Source organism: Gopherus evgoodei, chromosome 2, assembly GCF_007399415.2.
Source record: "Gopherus evgoodei ecotype Sinaloan lineage chromosome 2, rGopEvg1_v1.p, whole genome shotgun sequence".
NCBI classification, from domain to species: domain Eukaryota; kingdom Metazoa; phylum Chordata; order Testudines; family Testudinidae; genus Gopherus; species Gopherus evgoodei.
In genome coordinates, this window is record NC_044323.1 from 109,316,869 (window position 1) to 109,337,119 (window position 20,251).

Below are 20,251 nucleotides of genomic sequence, written 5' to 3' on the forward strand. Positions count from 1 at the left end.
TTAGATGCAATGCATTTTTAATGTGTCAGAATGCAATATAGAGCAACAAAATGTAATACAAAGGAACAGCATAGGAAACTGATTATTTCCTTTCAGTTTTTTAATAAAAATTGGAATTGGAGGGAAGAAGAGCAGCAAAGAGGTAAACGGAAGCAGCAACAAATATTGTGACACTGATTTTTGAAATTTCAGTAGTAACTTGCTAAACTGATAATCCTGTTGAAGTAACAGCATTTTGGAGAAACAAGCCTATTCCTTTGATAGATATTAAATATAAGATTTTTCTTCTGTTTTTATGTATTTTTAAACACATAGCTCCATTGAGTTAATCTAGTCTTTTATTGGTTCAATTTTCTATCGTGTCGGGTGGGGGGAGGGGTACACTAAGGTTGAAATGCTGACCCTACTGAAGTCAATGAGAACTTTGCCATTGACTTGAGTAGGACCAGAATTTCAGCCTAGAAATTTAGATTGGGATTTTTAAAGGAGCCTATGGTACACAAATCCTATTAAATTTCAGAGGAAGTTAGGCACACTATTCCTTTGAGCTCCTTTGAAAATTCCAGCCATAGTGCTTTCACCAATTTAATTTAATTCCCTATTTAGGCATTCATTACCGGGATGTTCGCTGTGTTTCTATATGTTTTGGGCTAGATTCTCTTCACAGTAAAACCAGTTTAAGTCAGGACTGAAGTAAAACTTGTGTTATGAGAATGTGGCTTATGTGGTGTATTGAAAACAGTTAGAGTTGCAAATCATCACTTTAAATGCAAGGAAGGTGCTTGATAAGATATTGCTGCAGCTTGGCAAAGCAAAGTATTACACCATGATAATGGACTGCACTCCCCACATTAGTCACCGTGAAAAGATGTCATGTGCAGTAAGATTTGTTGACCACGAAGATGGCTTATCTAACTAAAGGAATGCTTTATTTGCTTCCAGTTTTTGGATGATTCTACTGGAAAATGCTTACCAGAACGGTTTATGAATGTTTTGAATGAGAATAAAATAAAGCTTCAGGACTGCAGTGACCAGAGCTATGACAACAGTGCGAATATAAAAGCAAGAAACAGTGGCATACAGGCAAGGATCCTTGCGCTGAATCTAAGAGCTTTCTTCGTGCCTTGTGGCTGCCATTCCCTCTACCCGATTGTGTCAGATGCAGCGTCGTCATCTTCAGATTCAGTATCTCTCTTCAGAGTACTGCAAAGGATCTACATCCTGTTTTCAGCATCAATCATCAGGTGAAAGATCCTCATGGACAATGTTACAAATCTGCCAACAAAGCCACTAAGTGACACTCGCTGGGAGAGGCTCGTTTACAGCATAAGGCCAGTGAGGTTCTAAGTGACTGAGGTTTACGATGCTTTGATGGAACTGGTACAGTTGAGTAAAGTGAAGGCCAGAATATGACACAAGGTGCAAGGTCTGGCAAACAAGATAATTGAATTCAAATTTCTGGTCTCAACTGTGGTTTGGCACGATATCCTGTTCCAAGTAAATGTTGTAAGCAAAGCATTAAAAATCCCAGTCAATGGACATTGCGACTGCTATAAATTTTGATGAGAAGCTGCCTAGATTTCACTGTGGCCTACAGAAACAACAGATTTGAAGATGCCATTGCTGCTGACAAAGAAATGATGGAAAACTTAAGAGCTGAGTCTGTCTTCAAGGAAACTCATATTCAGAAGAAGAAGAGACGGTTTGGTTACAAGTGCAGAGATGAGGTGATGGGAAGCTCGGAGGAGAAATTCAAGAGTGAGATTTTTTGCTTGCTTATTACACTGCTCGAGTGTCCATTGAAGAAAGGTTTGGTCAAATGAAGCACCATGGAAATACCCTGGGGGGGTTGGATGATCTTAGTAAGCTGCCAGTGGATGGGAAAACCTTCTTGAAAAATTGAAGGACCTTCACAGATGCTGGCACATGGGGAATGTTCAGATATCAATGATAAAGACTCTGTGTCGAATTGGACAACATCTGTGACATTTTGCCACACGTGAATAACTTTCCACTCCAAGTTCTCCAGTTCATTCATTGGAGAGCTAAAGGATACTTTTCCTAATGTGTGGATAGCTTTGAGGATTCTGCTCATGCTGCCTGTCACAGTTGCGAGTGGTGAGCGCAGCTTTCTGAAGCTCAAGCTCATTAAAACATATTTTTGATTGATGATAGCCAATGAGAGACAGACATCATATGCAATTTTACCACTTGAAATTGACATTGGCCAGTGTTTGGATCTCTCTGACACTGTGCTTCAGTTTACGAGGGCAAAAGCAAGAAAAGCGACTTTCTGAATTAAAGGACTATGGTTAGTATTCTAAGGCTGTCACCAATCTTGGTGGACAGTTCAATTTTTTGATGTTAGTACATTTCGGTTATTTTTTACAATGAAAAAAGTTTCCATAAGCTTAGAGGAAATGATTTTTTTTAATTTGCTTATATATGGCATAAATAGATACAGTTTTTAGATCCTAGCATGAAAATTTATTGTCTTATCTAAGAAGGATAAATCATGCTTGCAAATTGTGCATCAAGGTCATGAAATGGGCTACAAATGCAATAAGAAGCTCTCAACCATGCTCGTAGCTGTTTTCATCACTTTACACTTACTCAACAGGTCTATGCTTCATTCAGAATGACCCACAGATGAAATGAAAATCCTGAAAACTTATATAGATCACTTATCAGAACTGGGGTACTTTAGTACAAAAGTTAAAAATAATAGGAATGGGAGCCAGAGGTCCAGCAAAAGTCAAACTGAAAAAAGAAGCAAAAGAAAAATAAAAGTAATTCAAAAGAACAAGTCCAAAAGAAAAATTCAGGCTTATTATGGATGAACCAATCTGAATAGAAAGGCTTTACATGAAAGAACTAAAGCATCTACACAGGGAGGTCAGGTCAGCATAAGTACTAGGCAAGTAATTTTACAGATGGGAACAAAAATGTCATAGACCAGCGTGGGCAACCTGCAGTCAGTGGGTCGCACGCGGCCTGTCAGGGTAATCCGCTGGTGGGCCGCAAGACAGTTTGTTTACTTCCCTGAAGCCCACGTTGCTTCCCACAGCTCCCATTGGCCAGGAACGGTGAATCACGGCCACTGGGAGCTGCGGGTGGCCCTGCCTGTGGATGGTCAACATCTGCAGAATGTCTCGTTGCCCACCAGCAGATTACCCTGATTGCCCACACTGTCATAGACCATAAAGATCAAGTGACTTGCTCAGGGTTATGTATTGCAACAAATCAGGAGTTGCAAACAACATAGACAGATATTAAAAAAATATTTAACATCCACTCAAATAGAGACACATCCAGCAGAAGAACACATGGTGTTTGTAGTCTGTATTACTATGGCCCATCAATGGCACAGATCAGAAAAAAAAAACCCCTCAGTTTGCCTGATTCCTAGCTTTCTGCTCTTTGGAAGGCAGTCTGACCTAATACAGTGGCTCTCAACCTTTCCAGGCTACTGTACCCTTTTCAGGAGTCTGATTTGTCTTACCTACCACCAAGTTTCATCTCACTTAAAAATTACTTGCTTACAAAATCAGACATAAAAATGCAAAAAAGTATTACAGCACACTGTTACTGAAAAATTGCTGACTCTCATTTTACCATATAATTATAAAATAAATCAATTGGAATATAAATATTGTACTTACATTTCAGTGTATAGTACATAGTATACAAGTCATTGTCTGTATGAAACGTTAGTTCATACTGACTTTGCTAGTGCTTTTTATGTAGCCTGTTGTAAAACTAGGCAAACGTGTAGCTGAGTTGATGTGCCACCAGACGACCTCTACATACCTACAGGGGTACATATACACCTGACTGAGCACCACTGACCTAATAGATTGTGCTCTGGACTGAAGCTCAGGAGACCTGAGTTCTATTCCTAGTTCTGCTGCTAGATAACCTTCATCAAGCTCAGAGTCCTCCCCTTCTGTACCTCAGCTTCTCCATCTGTAACATGGAGGTAATGATATTGAACCCCCTCTTATCAAAAGCTTTTGAGATCTACTGATGAATAGTGCTATATAAGGCCTAGGTATAATAAATATTATACAACTAGCCCTTGCTTCTTCCAAGGAAAATATAAACTTACAAGCTGCACCCATGTACTCAGGCATCCAGACAGTACAAACTACTTCATGGCAGACTTTGTGAAAATATTTTGTCATTTTTGAAAAACATTTCCTATTGCAAATTCAAAAATAGAGGCAGATTCTTTAGTAAAGATGGAGTAGTAGTCTCTGTAGATTATATTTTAAAATAGGACATTATATAATTATAAGATTTTGCTATATTTTACAGCACTGCAAATTTTCCTTTATGTTTTTAAGCCACATATATGCAATTCAAATTAAGGATATTGTTGCCCTGACATCCCAGTATAATTGTTTCATAAAAAACATGAAAAGATTATCAGACAAAATCAGAATTTCAAGCTATGTTGATTAAGAGTTCCATTAAGATAAATGTACCTATTAATGTCCTTATGAAGGATATGAAGCGGAAGAGAATAATTTCAGCTTTGCTGATTCCTTGCATATAAATTTCACTATGAAAATAAGTGTTTTGAACACCTGAATATTTGGTTTATTTTTTTTATAACTCAATTAGACTATTCTGTTATAGTTTTATGTTTGTTTCTTTGTAATTCAACTCTTTTTAATTTGATCTGGAGTTAGAAAAATGTCATCTGTGAAGCAGACATTTTAAAGTTTTTTAGAACTCTAGCAAGTATCTCATCTAAATTTTTTCAGATATGTACACTTTAGTTTTTAATGTGCATAGAATGATAGATAACTGGTCTTTAAAGTGTATAGCATCTTCCAATCTAAGAAGATTGGAACTAAACATTCATTTTAATGAAAAGAAATGCAAGTTTTTATAGTATTTGGAGACTTCATAAGACCTGTTCATATCAAGAGACTGTAACATTAACATTGTGTGATTAATAGTGTCTCAACTCCTCTGAATTACCTGAATGAGACTTATGATCACGTTATAAAACTATCAATATACCTTGTGATTAACTGATTGTTTTTATACTCACTAATTTAATCAGAATTGTACATTATAATTAGTTTAATTAAATGTATTACACATGCTTTGGTGCTTTTAGGTGCAAATTGAATGTGTGCATATCTTTCACAGCTGGGATTTCTGAGGCTTTTTTCACTGTCTTGAGCCATTCTATGTGTTAATGTAAAGTGTGCCATTGTTGCTATTCCCAGGAAACTCTGGAATTCCTAATGATGGAAAATGATGGAAAATCACTCATTTCATTATTTTTCCTTTATGATACATTTTATTAAATTTCCAACTGTTGATTCCCTGCTTAAAATCTGAGAACCAGTGACCTCTTTTTGCTATAATTGTTGAAACCGCCAGATACACAGCCCTGAAAACTGAAGTTCTGTGTTTATATTTAACCAAAGAAAAGGCAGTGATATAGGACAAGCTTCCTCAGACCACCTATGGATATGCCTCCACCATGATCTCTTTAAAGATAATATAGGTTCTATCTCCATGTCTATTCCTTTCTCCATCTCTGCTAAAACAGATCAAATGTGAGGGTTGCTTTTGGAATACTGATATCCATCAATAACAACTGGACTGACTCCTTCATTTCACATAGACAGCCGCACAGCCATCATATACAACACAGTACAGAAGCACACTCCTTTATCCTTCAGCTTTTTCCCATCTTTTCAGTATATAATGATTATCTAAATATTAAAGCACAGCTATCCTCTTCTACCTATAAAAAACACAACTGGATCACTACAAACTACAACATTCTGTGTAAGCATAGTACCTACTGAATGCAACAATGCACTGCAACATCTGCCTAAGAGAATAAGTATGGCCGTGGCTGATGGAGCTCATGAAATTCACAGAGGAAGATACTGAATGAAATCTTGTCTCCATTAAGTCAATGACAAAGCTATCACTGATTTCAGTGTGACCAGGATTTGACCCTGAGGCTTCCTGGGGGAAAGGCTATCAGTCATTCTCTATGTGACAGCCTCCTGCTGGCTGATTTTAATAAAAGGATACCAACAACACAGGGGGAACAGACAAAATCCATTTTTACCATGGGAATAATTCCAGTTATTAAGCTGCAAAATTAATGTTTTCATCTGCTGAAAACTGTCAATAACCTTAAATTATAAAAGGCTTTTCCCCTCCTTCCTGAGAATGGAGCATGTGGATCATAGTAGGGCTGAAGACAAAATTCAAACTGAAATACAGCTTGGCTGAGTCATTTACAATTGATCTGAGTATACATCTGGGGCCATCAAAAGTCCACTAATTTCACAACAGGAGGTCACAGAAGGTTGTAGAATAACAGAAAGGAATGTATATAAATAAAATAAAATGTATATTACAAGATCAAATGATCATAGCTTCTTGCAACATGAAGCTGTATGATATCAACTGTAAAAAGCCATTTTTTTGTTATAGAGGTGGTTAAAGATCTGTGATATGCGAAATGTACAATTCAGATTGAGCAAAATGTGATCTCAATCAAAGAAATTGGGCATAAAAAAATAGATAAACCTCTTGGGAAGAAGAATAAAGAGCACAAAAACTTTCAGAAAGTACCATACAAAAATTGGCAAGTAAAGCTCAACAGGAGCATTGATTTCATCTTTCCACTTTCCTAAATGGAATTTTACCTGCTCTCTTGTTGCTTAGCTACCCAGTGATACTATATCTTCAGAATTTCTCTAAATCCTCGAAGTTTTTATTAGGCTAAATAAATGTTGTATTATCAGAAAATTCCACCTCCACACTACTTACCCCATATTCTGGAGTATTAATAAATACACTGAACAGCTCTACTCCTCATCTTTTTCCATTCTGAAAAAATCACTCGTGTGTTCTTGCTCTTTGCTTTATCTTTTCTGACTAGTTTAAAGGGAAAATGGGGAATGTTAAACATGGGGGAAAATAATGGTGATTACTAAAAGCCCTGATCAAGGAGCAACATGGTTTTGCTTTGCCCTGAGTGCAGACATGGACCTCACTTGGTCCAGGGAAAAATAATCTTCCTTATCCTTATATTTGGCATGAATTACTTCCCCCCCTCTGCAATAGCTCAGCTGCAATTGCACACACATTGAGCAGGGGGCAGGGACAGGTGGTATGAAAGCTCTGCTACCTCTGTGCCTTGCCCATCTGCCTGCGCAGAGTCCCCACAGAGGCTGCTCTCCCTATCTCTCTGGGTAGCTTGGACACCTTCCACTACCTTACTCCTTTGTACAAGTGCATAACAAGGTCCCCAATAGACTCCTGTTGAGTTAGGATTTCTAGAGACTAAAGTCGGCTAGTCACCCTTTAATGTTGCCTTTGCTACAGATGTGCTGCAGTGAGTTCAAGATTTTAATTATTCCCAGCTTTTATTAACCTTTAAATTAGGATCAAAACTTCTCCTATTTCCCAATATTTCATGAGTAGCCAAGTTCCAGATGTGAATGCTTGATGCCATCTAGAGCTGTCTGAATCCCTCTGGGTCTGCACTTTCTCACTGGTTGCTCTTCTGCAGATAACTAATTCAGCCTTGCACAAGTTTCAGGAAAATGTACCAGCTTAGGTTAAAAAAAAAATCAAGCTGACTAAGCTACTCAGTATTAATATTAATAAGATTAAGAAATACCATTAATTAATTACTTATGTTTTACTTATCCATCAGACCCATTATCTGGGACAATGGACAAGCTGAATTTGCATTAGTTATTATTTAACATTTAAATAGTGCCCTAAATACCTTAAGTATCTAGGTAAAGAGAGTAAAGACATGGCTCCAGTCCCAAAGAGCTAACAAACTAAATTTCCTTAACAAAAATCACAGCTTATTAGCAATGCTTCAGAGAGCCAAAGCACTACTGAATGTGACATTTGCCAGCCAACTTTCCTGTGTCTACTTCTACTGAACTCAACTCTTCATCTGCCCAAGAGCTGATGGCTTAACCAAATGACTGAACTGACTTATCTTGCCAGGGGAAGGCCAAACAGCCTTTATTAGCTTCACTTTCTCTATGCTCTCATTGCTGACTGTCATTGGAATAGACCTCTCTGTTACAACCAGCCCCATCCCATTTTGTCCTATCAGAGGAGTAAGGCGGCCTTGGTTTACTCACGCAGCACTCATTGATCCAGCTGCCTACTTTCGGATGTCACCCAGTCATTCATCCATCTACTTTTCCCTCAGAAAGCAACAGGATTCATGATAGGCTAGGCTCTCTCTCTTTCCTCAGCTGGAAAAGCTTCAGTGGCTGCAAGTGGGCGTTACCAGGACTCTGTCTTCTCAAACTAGACCCCTTCACCTGCTGCAAACTCCTGGAGAAGTAGTTTATTCTCAGCTCTTCACTCAGAGACCAGCTTCTTGGATCATCTCTTATTTAAAAGAACATTCTCCCTGTCAGTCAGGAAATAGAGTTATTCTGGGACTCCAATGTAGCAGAAAAACCAAATGATGAGTCATAGCCTCCCACAACCATTTAATGGTTCCTAAGAAGGAGAATATTTCCTGAAAGGGATTAAATTCATCCCTGATGTTACAGATCTGTGTCACTGATAAACTCTGACTAAAATCCTGGCCAAGCTTTGGCGGGTGTAAATTAAAATGTCCTCAATTGTTCAGCTGGGGCAGGTTGAAAAGAGAGAGAGTTAGATGAATCCAGAAGTATGCTGTAGTATTAAGAGCTGAAAAGGTATTCAGATACGAATGAGTAATGGTTTTTGCAGACTCACTGAGCAAATGTGTTTCAGTCTGCAATTTTGTCCTCTCAGACCATAGGAAGACACAGTTCAAAAAAGGAGGAGCTGATGTGCTGCCATATTTTAACAAGTTTCCACAAGTTTGTTCCTTTTACCTTATGATGAAGCACATGAGCAGGGGATGTATGTGCGAATGTGATATGGTTCAAGTTTAAATAAAATGTGCCTACTATTCCTTATCGTTCTCTGCTTGGCATTGCTGTAGCACTCTGTTTTCTGTTTCTCACCTCATAGCAGAAAACAAGGCCATCACATTTTGCTTGTTTTCCATTTACATCCTTTGGCCAGAATTTTCCATCTTGGCTGCCTAACATTAGGCACTTCAATCCATGTTTAAGCACCTTAATATTTGGTCTGGTTTTCAGAGGTGCCAAGCATCCACAACTGCATTTATGGAAAAGTCACATAGAAGCAAAGAGAAATTGATCTAATAAGTTTCTCTCAAACTTGGACAAAACCCCTTATACAATGAAATAGAGAAGAATATCATTCCATATCAGGGATATTAAATTCAATTAGGTAATTTTAAAAAAAAACAGAAAGGTTACATTTCCTAAGACTTTTTCATATGGATGCTACTGAAGTCAATAAAGTGCATGCTTAACAGAGTCAGGTGGGAAATTGTTTTCTTGTGCTGCTACTTTGAGATTTTAAAAAAAGTTCCCATCCCAAAATGGGGGGAAAATTGAAATCTGGAAAGCTGTTGTGAAAAAAATATATAAAAACCAGTTTGAGCTAACTTTAAAAATGTTTTGACTTTGACCAATTCAAACTTATTTTCTTTACTATAATTAGCTTACATTTCAAAACAGTGGTTTTGAACCAGAACAAACAGAATCTTGTATTTCAGAAATACCAAAATGGGATGTTTTGACATCTTTTGGAACTTTTTCCCAAAAACTTTTGAGTCAAGAAATTTGTCAACATTGACTCTTTCCTGAGAAGAGTTCTAATTTCAATGAATTATCATTTTTCAATTTAAAAAAATTGTCAAAAAATACCTGACCAGCTCTAGTATTGAGCACTTCTGAAAAATCAGTCCATTTATGTGGATTCCAAACTATGGTTCGGGTGCCTAACTTTAACAAAAGTTTGGAATTTTGCTAGTTTGCTACATGGGAAATCAGCAAGTTTCCATTTTTGAAGTAAATCATAGCAGTCTGAGTGTGCAAACAGCCACTTCCTAAAAAACAACTGCCTTTGGCAGAGACAGACCTCATTGGACTTATTTACAAATGATGTAAATAGATAAACAGTTCCCAAGATCTTAACAATGAAAGACCTTACCAGTGCATTAACATTGACTGCTCCTTCTGTGGGAGACAGGTCACACGTCACAGATCCTTATATAGCCTCAGTGCTAAAGCAAATTCTAAGCATTATTATGATTGTTTCTTTGAAAGAGTGTCTGTTTTATTTATTGGGGATTTTTTCTTCACTTTTGATACATTTTTGTACATTTGCAACTCACAACCCACTCTCCAAGCCCTGATTTATCAGCTGACTAACTACTTAATGTGGTGATATGTTATAGGGCTTTGCTCATGTGGATTTCATTGCAGGAATTATCCTATAACCACAAGGAACATAGAAGGAGGCAGCAAAAAATTTCACACCAAAAAGGTTCAGACAGAGACTTCCTGTGTGACCTTGGGCAAGTCACCTATTCTACCTTGTGCTTCAGTTTCCCATCTGTAAAATGGAGAAAATACTTCCTTCTCTTACAGGGATGTTGTGAGGATGACATACATGAATGATTGAGGGCGAGGTGAGTTTTTCCTTTTTGGTGCCATGAACTACGTACTGTACTCTAGGATAACAATCAACAGCTCTGACATTATATTGGGTGTAAAGAGAATAGCAATGTTTTTCTAAGTGTTAATGTTTCTATAATGTAACACTATTTATATATCTGTTTAAAAATAGTTTCTCATCCATTTTATATATTATATAAAGAAAAAGCTATTAAAATGAAGACCTCTCCCATCTTATGTGACTCTTGCCTGTGCATCAAACAATACTTCAATTGGGTAATTGTCTTTTTAAAAAATCATTTTCTTTGAAAAATAATAAGGTATTATAGAACAGGAGAAAATGATCCTTTTGAAAACATTCTCTTATCCTAATGATCAGACACCCTGCCCCCGACAAAATAAAAGCCTAAGTCTTCTGTATTTATTTATTCCTGGCCAATACTACACACTTACAAGAAAACTAAACAAACAAACAAAAACCAGTAAAATAAACACCTCAGTGATATTTGTATTCCCTGACTGTAAGCTCATGTCTCTCTCTCAGTGGTCTAGAAAATTAAATCCACATGTCAAATTTTACGTTATCAAATTAATGATATAGCTGGAAGCCAGGAACAAGGAGCAGTAATAGAAGCTGTAATGTATGTGAATGTTCATGAGCATATTATGTTAACTACCATCCATCGGAGGGAGTGTTACTGATGGTTCCTATTAAATACATTAAAATTGTTGAGAATTTTCCTGGACCATAATTGAACATTTACCTTTTTGATAAGGGGAATGACCTATCTTGTGAAACTATTTGTCATCAGGAGGTTGTGGGTTTTTTTTTTTTTAAATAAATATTTGATCAATTTTTATTTTTTTCTGTGAGGCCTTGAACTTCCTTGAAACAATGCAATTGTTTTTTCAGTAGGAGCAGAGTTGCATTTCATTACTGCTTGATGCATTTTAAAATAACACTGCCATCAAGAACTGGAGGCACTGAATGTTTAGGACAAGACAGACAAGTGTTGCTGCATTAGTGACCATCAATTATAGTATGTATTTGTAGATTTTAAAGCCAGACATGACCGGTATCATAAGCTAGTCCAACTCTGTGGAAAAAAAAAACTTGAAAGAAAAGTGGGTACAAGTGAATGGATAACCCTTTCCTTCACAGTGCAAATAATATTATATGAAAGACATCAGCCACGCACAAAATAATGAGGGGGTAAAAATACAGCAAGATATGTGTGTGAAGAATTTATGATAGCTGGTGTAATGCGTTGCTTCTCAAACTTTTCCATACTGTCACATCATGTTCTAGCAAAAGAACATTTTGAGATCCCTCTCCCATCTAGCCATAAAAAAGGGGTGGGAAGGGAGTGGTAGGGAGCCCCAAAAGGAACCTGTTTATGATCCTCAATCTGCCGGGGAAAGGCTCATAACCTGCAGATTGAGAAATATGGATGCACTGAATGGCAAAGAGTGAGAGAGAAACAAGTGTGTCAGAAAACTCATTTTTGGTGACTGTCTAGAAAACTCAGACTTTTCTACTAGTGAACTTCAAAAATTCCAGAGGCCTGTGAGTAATGAAGAAGAGCACCCAAAAGTTTGGATGATTATGCAGCCTGACTTTCTCCCAAATATCCAGTCCAAGCATGTTTGCAAAAATGGGACAAATGTCAAAAGAAGGCCTCTAACATTATTCTCACATTTTTGTGGGCCCAAGATAATGAAAAAAAAATGAAAAAAAAAGTTACCCAGGCTTCTTTAGGAGTCTTCTCTGGGATTTGGTTCAAATTTTGGGTAAAGCACAGGTTGGTTTATATTTTATCTGAGTAGCTTCACATCTTTAATCTATACCCATTCTTCTTTTAAAATGAGACATTTTTCAGTGTTAAACTACAGAAGCTCTTACAAAGTACCTTAATTATGCATTGCTGCATTTATTGAACCATATATTTTAAAGAGTACTGGTATAATTCTTTGGGATATTAGTCCTTCTGGAAATATGATTCCCTTTTGCTTTCAAAACAATACAGCACACTATTTGCATCCTCACAATGTCCAGTATTAATGAGTCCAGTCCCCAATGGACTTTATATATTTGGCTCTAATCCATTCTTATTCTATTTTAAAGAAAATTGCCCAACCTGATTCTGCATACAAAATCCAATTCATCAGATAACTTTTCTTCCTCTGCACTTCAGGAACAGGAAGTTAGAAAGAAACTGAGGAAAAGCTAGAGGAATTTTTAAATGGTCATCATTTGAAATTCAAAAGTATCTAACTCTGTAACCCCAAACATTTATGACAAGGGTTTGCTTGCCAATAGTGACTGTTATTCTCCAAGTGTATTGCCTCCACAAAATCCATTATACCTAGCCCAGTGTTGTATGAAGGCTAATTAAGGGTCATGCACAATTCCCTAGAACCACACATTCCACCGACTGTTGATACAGCCTCTTACCATCTCTCAATTCCTTTCTGTCTTGAGAATCTCTATTTAATGCTGACCACATTAACGGGGGTGGGCTGAGGACCCCAGCTATTCAAACACTGTTTCACTGCCCTTTCAAAACAAGAAGTTGTTCTTGATGCCATGTGCAGAGAATAATGATTCAGTAAGATGAAACCAGCCAGATTTATTCATGATGAGTTGACATGAAGCCAGGACCAGCGCCAGTGTTTTTGGCGCCCTAGGCGCATGGCCATTTCGCTGCCCCGCGCACTGCTCTCGGAGCCGCGGGAGCAGTGGACCCTCCGCAGGCATGCATGCGGCAGGTCAACCGGAGCTGCCTGCCGCCCCCCCAGCAAAATGCCGCCCCCCAATAATCCTGGCGCCTTAGGCGATTGCCTAGGTCACCTAAATGGAAGCGCCGGCCCTGCATGAAGTGGAACACAGTTTACGCTGACCAGACAACTTGAATCTTCACAATATTGTTCAAGCAGAATACAAATTGAAGACACGTCTAGTAGCTGATCACGTTTATGAAAGAATTGTGGGTTTTATAATAAAGGCACGAAACTTGCCAGAGTCTTAGAACGTTATCTAATATAGATTTTCAGATATGGGGCCATCACCAACTCATGCCATGTTGGCTGTGGCAGCCATTTTAAAGTCTGAATGCATCTTTTCTATGGAGGTTTTTCTGATACCGATTGTTTATAGTATTAAACCATCCCGGTGAGTTTTTATTTTTGTACGTAATATTCCTATTGCGTTGGTTTCCTAAAAACTAAAGCAATTAATTGTAATGGCTTGAGATTTTACAAAAATATTAAGAATTAACATGCTCAGTAGCATGTCACCAGGGAGTATTAACCAAAATATTAATTATATGAAAAATAATAAGTTTACAAGTTTCTATTCATGAACAGAAATTTGCATTTATTTTTGCTAATAACGATATTTCATATTGATCTATGCATAACAGGACATTGCTGTGTCTCAAAAAGATTGAAAAGGCAGTTTACATAAACACACAGCCTAAAACAAATTAAGAAACTTTCACACAACTAAGGTAGACTCTGCAAGAAAAATAAGGATACATTTGATTACATTCTTCCAAGACCATGTTGACAATCAAAATAAATACAAAATATGTTCTTACACCAATTTTAAGGTCATGCTTAAGCAAAATCAAGAATACACTGCTTGTATATCGAACTGTAAAACAGCATTATTGGCTGATTAGGATAGTGTTGTTAAAATGGTTGCCACAGCCAGCATGGCCTGAGTTGCCCCATTTCTGAAAATCTTTATCAAGTCATGTCCAAAGACTATGGCAAATTTTATGCTTTTATCAGAAAACCCACAATTCTTCTTTTTTTTTTTGCACAAATCTGAGTTGAATATCATAGTTGAAGTGACTGTTCTAAGCTCACACAACAAGTAGGCAGCAGACCCTCTTCTACAAATCAAATGCCTCACTTGGTAGGCCACGTTGCCTCTCACCAAAATCTCCTCCCCTCTCTGCCTTTGTTACTCCTTCTAATGAAATGTGGATAATCATTTTCACTTACATAGCAATTCTTCATTGGAAGATCTCAGTTTGATTTTTAAAAAAAATAATGGGTAAGCATTATAAGCACTAAATAATCCCCAGAAAGTAAAGCAATTTGGTGTAAGAGGATCAGAGATTGGTGCATAGCCTCAGAAATAAAGTTTCTGGTTCCAGATTCGTCAAACGTTTTGCAAAATGGGGTCGAGATATTTAACAGACCTGGGTGCAGGAGGACCATGTCAGATTGACACCATTCCAAAGGATATGCTTCCATGCTGATAATGAGTGTTAAAAAATATAATGACAGGTTTCAGAATAGCAGCCATGTTAGTCTGTATCTGCAAAAAGAACAGGAGTACTTGTGGTACCTTAGAGACTAACAAATAACATCAATTAAATTTGTGACTGTACTCCTTGGGGGGAGAATTATATGTCTCCTGCTCTGTTTTACCCACATTCTGCATATATTTCATGTTATACCATTCTCAGATGATGACCCAGCATGTTTGTTTTAAGAACACTTTCACAGCAGATTTGACAAAACATAAAGAAGGTGAGTTTCTAAAAACAGATACAGCATTCAACCCAAGGTTTAGGAATCTGAAGTGCCATTCAAAATCTGAGAGGGACAAGGTGTGGAGCATGCTTTTAGAAGTCAAAAGAGCAACACTCAGATGCTGAAACTACAGAACCGAAACCATCCAAAAAGAAAAATCAACCTTCTGCATGTGGCATCTGACTCAGATGATGAAAGTGAACATGTGTCAGTCCACACTGCTTTGAATTGTTATCGAGCAGAACCCATCATCATCAGGGAAGCATGTCCTCTGGAATGGTGGTTGAAGCATGAAGGGACATATGAATCTTTAGTCCATCTGGAACATAAATATCTTGCAACACCAGTTAGAACAGTTCCATGCAAATGCCTGTTCTCACTTTCAGGTGACATTGTAAACAAGAAGCAGGCAGCATTATCTCCTGCAAATTGTAACCAGTCTTGCTTGTCTTAGTGATTGGCTGACCGAGAAATAGGACTGAGTGGACTTGTAGGCTCTAAAGTTTTACATTGTTTTATTTTTGAATGCAGTTTTTTTGTACATAATTCTACATTTGTAAGTTCAAGTTTCATGATAAAGAGATTGCGCTATAGAACTTGGTATATTGACATTTGTGTGTGTTTGGTTTTTTACAGTGCAAATAATTGTAACAAAAAATAAATATAAAGTAAGCACTATACACTTTGTATTCTGTGTTGTAACTGAAATTAATATATTTGAAAGTGTAGTAAACATCCAAATCTATTTAAAGTAAATGGAATTATAGTGTTATTTAACAGCATGATTAATTACACAATTAATCACGATTAATTTTTTTAATCGCGTCACAGCCCTATAGATTAGTCATCATATGAACCTACTATAATAGGTACACATCCATAGTAGATGAATCAAATGACTTTCCATGGTAGGTAAAATCTCTGTTCACTAAAAGAGAGTGTACCATTTTCTGAAACACTTGTTTCCATACTGTTTATTTTTTGCTGAAAGAGGTTATGACCTAATACTTCCAGAGCAATAATAGTTACTCTATGTCACAGTTTTAAGTGCTAAAGCGCTGTCTTATGAAGAGAAAGCGGACACAACTAATATGTAAAGCATGCTTCTCATGGCAAACCCTCTTTGTCACTTGTATAGAATTAAAGGCCATTTATTATTGCTCTTGATCAACTGCTGATTTATGAAGCTGTTTAAACCTGGAAATCTCCCATATTATATATGATATATCGAATTAGTCACCAATTGTTTGACAAAAAATGTTACAAATTATGAAAGAAATTACTTGAATGCACATATTGAAAAAATATTTCTTATTTTATATCTGTAGAAGACAGAATTTCCTAATTTTGGAAGTCTATTAATAAGCATCACAATGTACATATTAATGTGAGTGATGAATGACCATTGTGCTTTCCATCCTGCTCCTATGTCAATATTTTTCCCAGCTATATACAAAATAAACATTTGAAACTATATCAAATTCCTATTTATTCTAGGTGCTACAACTCTAAGAACAGCTGAGAGCAAAGATTTCCAGAAGCAGGAACCTAACTTCATACCGAGGCATCTACATGCATGGCCTGATTTTCAAAAATGCTGAACACCCAACAGTTCTTCTGCAAGTTAATGAAAATGTACACCACACTCCACACCATACACTACTTAATCACCATTGAATGACCAAGTCCCAAAATCTCAATCCAGCAGCCCTTGATTAGGGCTAAATTATACCCCCTGTACAAAATATCCATGGAGGGGAATGAAAAATTCCACTAGTTTCATCTTGAAGAGTTTCTGACAAATCACCCTGGGGGAGGTGAGATTCATTCTCCCTCATCTCCCATGGAACAAGCAAGAAAAATGCACTCACAAGATAGCTGGGAGTGCTAGTTACTCCCTAACCCTAGAGAAATACCATGGGGCTGCCAGAAAATGAGTGAATTCTTTTCCAGGTATATGACTAGTAGGTCTTGACCACATGCTCAGCATTTAACTGATTGCAATATTTGGGGTCGGAAAGGAATTTTCCCCCAGCTCAGAGACCTTGTTTTTTGTTTTTTGCTTTCCTCTGCAGCATGGGTCACAGGTCACTTGCAGGTTTAAATTAATGTAATTTGTAGGTTCTCTGTAACTTGAAGTCTTTTAATCATGAACTGAGGACTTCAGTAACTCAACCAGAGGTTATGGGTCTATTACAGGAGTGGGTGGGTGAGGTTGTGTGGCCTGCAATGTGCAGGAGGCCAGACACGACAATCATGATGGTCCCTTATGGCCTCAATGTAGGAGTCCAAGTCTATGAGTGGTAGAGGAAGAAAAGGAGAACTCCCCATTGTACCTCAGCTCCGTTAGGGGTAAATGATATCAAAGAAAGTCTTGCCTGAGTAAGGATTGCAGGAATGGGTCCCCCTTAATACTGGTCCTGTGTGTGCCTATACAAGACCTAAAAGGAGATATGTTCCTTCCCCCTGGGACACTTACATTCTAAATAGATAGGCACCATGAGCATGCACTGATGGACCCAAAGGATGGCCCCAGCTTAGCATGTTATTTGTATTATGTAATGGTGTGCTGACAGCTTTTATTGACAGGTTATAGCATTTGTGGGCCTCAGGGAAGAAGCGAATCTTCTGGAAATATTTGAATTGAAAGAGGGAAGATGCCTTGTGGAAAGGGAAAGAATTCCAGACACGTGGAACAGCATGGACAAAGCCATAGGGACTAGAGTGAAAGAAAACAAAAAACCATGTAGGGTAGTGGGCCTCATTGGTGGAATGTAGTTGGTAAGGAAGGGGATGCAATTCCTTGACAGTGAGGGAAAGAAGCTTCTGATTCCTTAAAAAAGATCTATGAAATTACAGAATTAGAATCTTTTTCAAACCCGAGCCTTTCCTATGGAATTCTCTGATATTTATCAGCTATGGGTACAATGTCACAGAGTTGCACACACACTATCTCTTACACAAATTAGACTGGTTTCTTAGCAATGACTACAAAAGGAAATAAAGTTCAGTCTCAGTCAGCAGGAAGAGTGACAAGCCTGCATTATTCTAATTCAACCCACCCTGCAGGATATTCCTTGGTGCAGAGAAACTTGTGAACTCATTGACTGAACACCGGGCTTCATAGTGTCTGACTTTGTCTCCTTTATGTAGCCTAGAATTCTGAGTAGCCTTTTGTTTTGCCCTTCATTTAATGTTTTGTATGTGTGATGAATTTATTTCCTTTCTGAGAATGAAATATTTATCATAGGACAGATTTATTCATTCATGAGTTAAGAAGGTGACAACTGTTTTTTCCCCCCCATGTATGTCAGTTAATGCACTGTAAACTTTGACTAGGAGAGGTATCTCTCAAAGTGAAGGGTAGTTACTATAACCTTTGGATTTGCAAACCTTCTTGAATTTGGTTTCTCAACTGGATTCAGTGCTTTTCGAGTTTCACAGACTGTGAAGTAAATCTTCTGTTTCTGACCCTCCCTCCTCTAATTTTTCTTTCCTAATGATTAATTTTAGCAATTCTTGATTTTTAAAAGAAAGAATTATGCAAAAGAAGTTTCAGCATTAAGAAAGAAAAATATCCCAATTCAGCCCAGGATGATCTATGAATGAATCAGTTATAAGAGAGAAAGGAAATGGGCTTTGGCTTTGAACCAACTGCCTGGAGTTGTCTAAAGAGTAATATCACTCTGTCATTTGTTACTGTAAAATCAATGAGTGAATTTCTTTAATAAAAACACTTCCAGCCAGGATGTCAGACTACAAATGAATAATTTTGAAAAAGAAGCCTCTTTTAGAGACAATACTAGTATTTTGTGTAAATGTTTGCATGGATACGCTACATGCAGTTTAGAAAATATAGACATATGCATATAATAGAAAAAATGTGCAGATATTTATATTTCCTAAGATCTCTCACTTGCCAAAATGTAGAACAAATCTTAATAGAAAGTACAATTCCTGGAGACACCCCCTAGAACTCATGATTCCATAGCACCCCTGGGGAAAATTCATGGAAAAATAATTATAGGTGAGCATTTATTAATTACTACTTGTATTGCAGTAATGCCTACAGACCCAAATCAAAGATCAGGGCCCCACTGTGGTAGGCATTACACAGGCGTATAAAAGAAAGATGGTCCATGCCTCAGAAAGACCACAATCGATTTACATTACAAAAGACATGGGTAGACACTACAGACCAATGGAGAGAGCACAAAGTAACCGTGAGAAAGCACAGTTATTATAATAAGCAGCAACCACAACCCACCAGTTGCCTAGCCATTGTCAAGTGTTTTGTGGGCATCCTGGCAGAGGTGAACAGTAAGAAGAAATATAATGTGTGGCTATCAGTCTTATAATATGATTTAGCATATGGAAACATGGTGAGCCAGTACCATGTGATCAACCACCTCTCAGTGGTCACAGACAAGTGCTCCACTGACCACTGGCATAGCAGCTTTCTTCTCCATGGGGCCACAGCTGAATAAAAAGAATTATATTAAGGAATCCTCTCTCTTTGTTAACCCCCTCCTGTGGATTTAACCATGAGAGAAAGCAATCTTGCCCTAAGTAGGAATCTGCCTCAATAAGGACTCAGTACCAAAGGTAAGGCCCTCAGGATTTGGCCTACTCTTAATAGCTGTTGTAGCTCTTTGGGAACTAAGGACCTGATTCTCATCTCCCTTACACTGTTTTTACACTGGTATAACTCCATTGACTTTAGGAGCTTCCTATTTGCAGTAGTCTGAGAAAAGAATCCAGCCCTACAATAGCATCATGAGGAAGGGGCTTTGCAGTGGTACAAGGCAGAGACAAAAAGTTTCTTTTTCAGCAGCTTCTCCAGAATGTCACTGGTGCTGTTTTCCAGGAGAGAGAATCTGAATGGATCCGATAAAGCCATATTATAAATCCTCAGTGGAACTGAATGACAAAGATGCAGCTTAGTCTAAAATCACTGGATACAGAATTAGATGTCTGTTCCACCACAAATACAACTGAAAACGAAGGAGAGAACGCCTCAAGGATTTTCGTTATTAGTCTAACATAAGGTATTAAGATTTCTTACACGTAGGTCGTAGTTAATCAAGGATCTTTAATTTCACTGAAAAGATTGTTCCATGAAATTTGTGCAAAAATTACTGCATTTTATGCAG

The 20,251-nt window shown here is 37.6% G+C and overlaps 1 long non-coding RNA gene across 2 annotated transcripts in view; it reads left to right on the forward strand.

The window, feature by feature from the left end:
- LOC115646048 overlaps positions 1-17,173 on the forward strand; it is a 104,991-nt gene extending 87,818 nt beyond the window's left edge. The window contains exons 2-4 of one of the 2 annotated variants that reach the window (XR_003998915.1): positions 943-2,311; positions 10,359-10,564; positions 16,596-17,173. This is a non-coding gene — a long non-coding RNA (uncharacterized LOC115646048). The remainder of the gene's footprint in view (positions 1-942; positions 2,312-10,358; positions 10,565-16,595) is intronic. The other variant, XR_003998914.1, reaches the window with a different exon arrangement.
- The last annotated feature ends 3,078 nt before the right edge of the window (positions 17,174-20,251 follow it).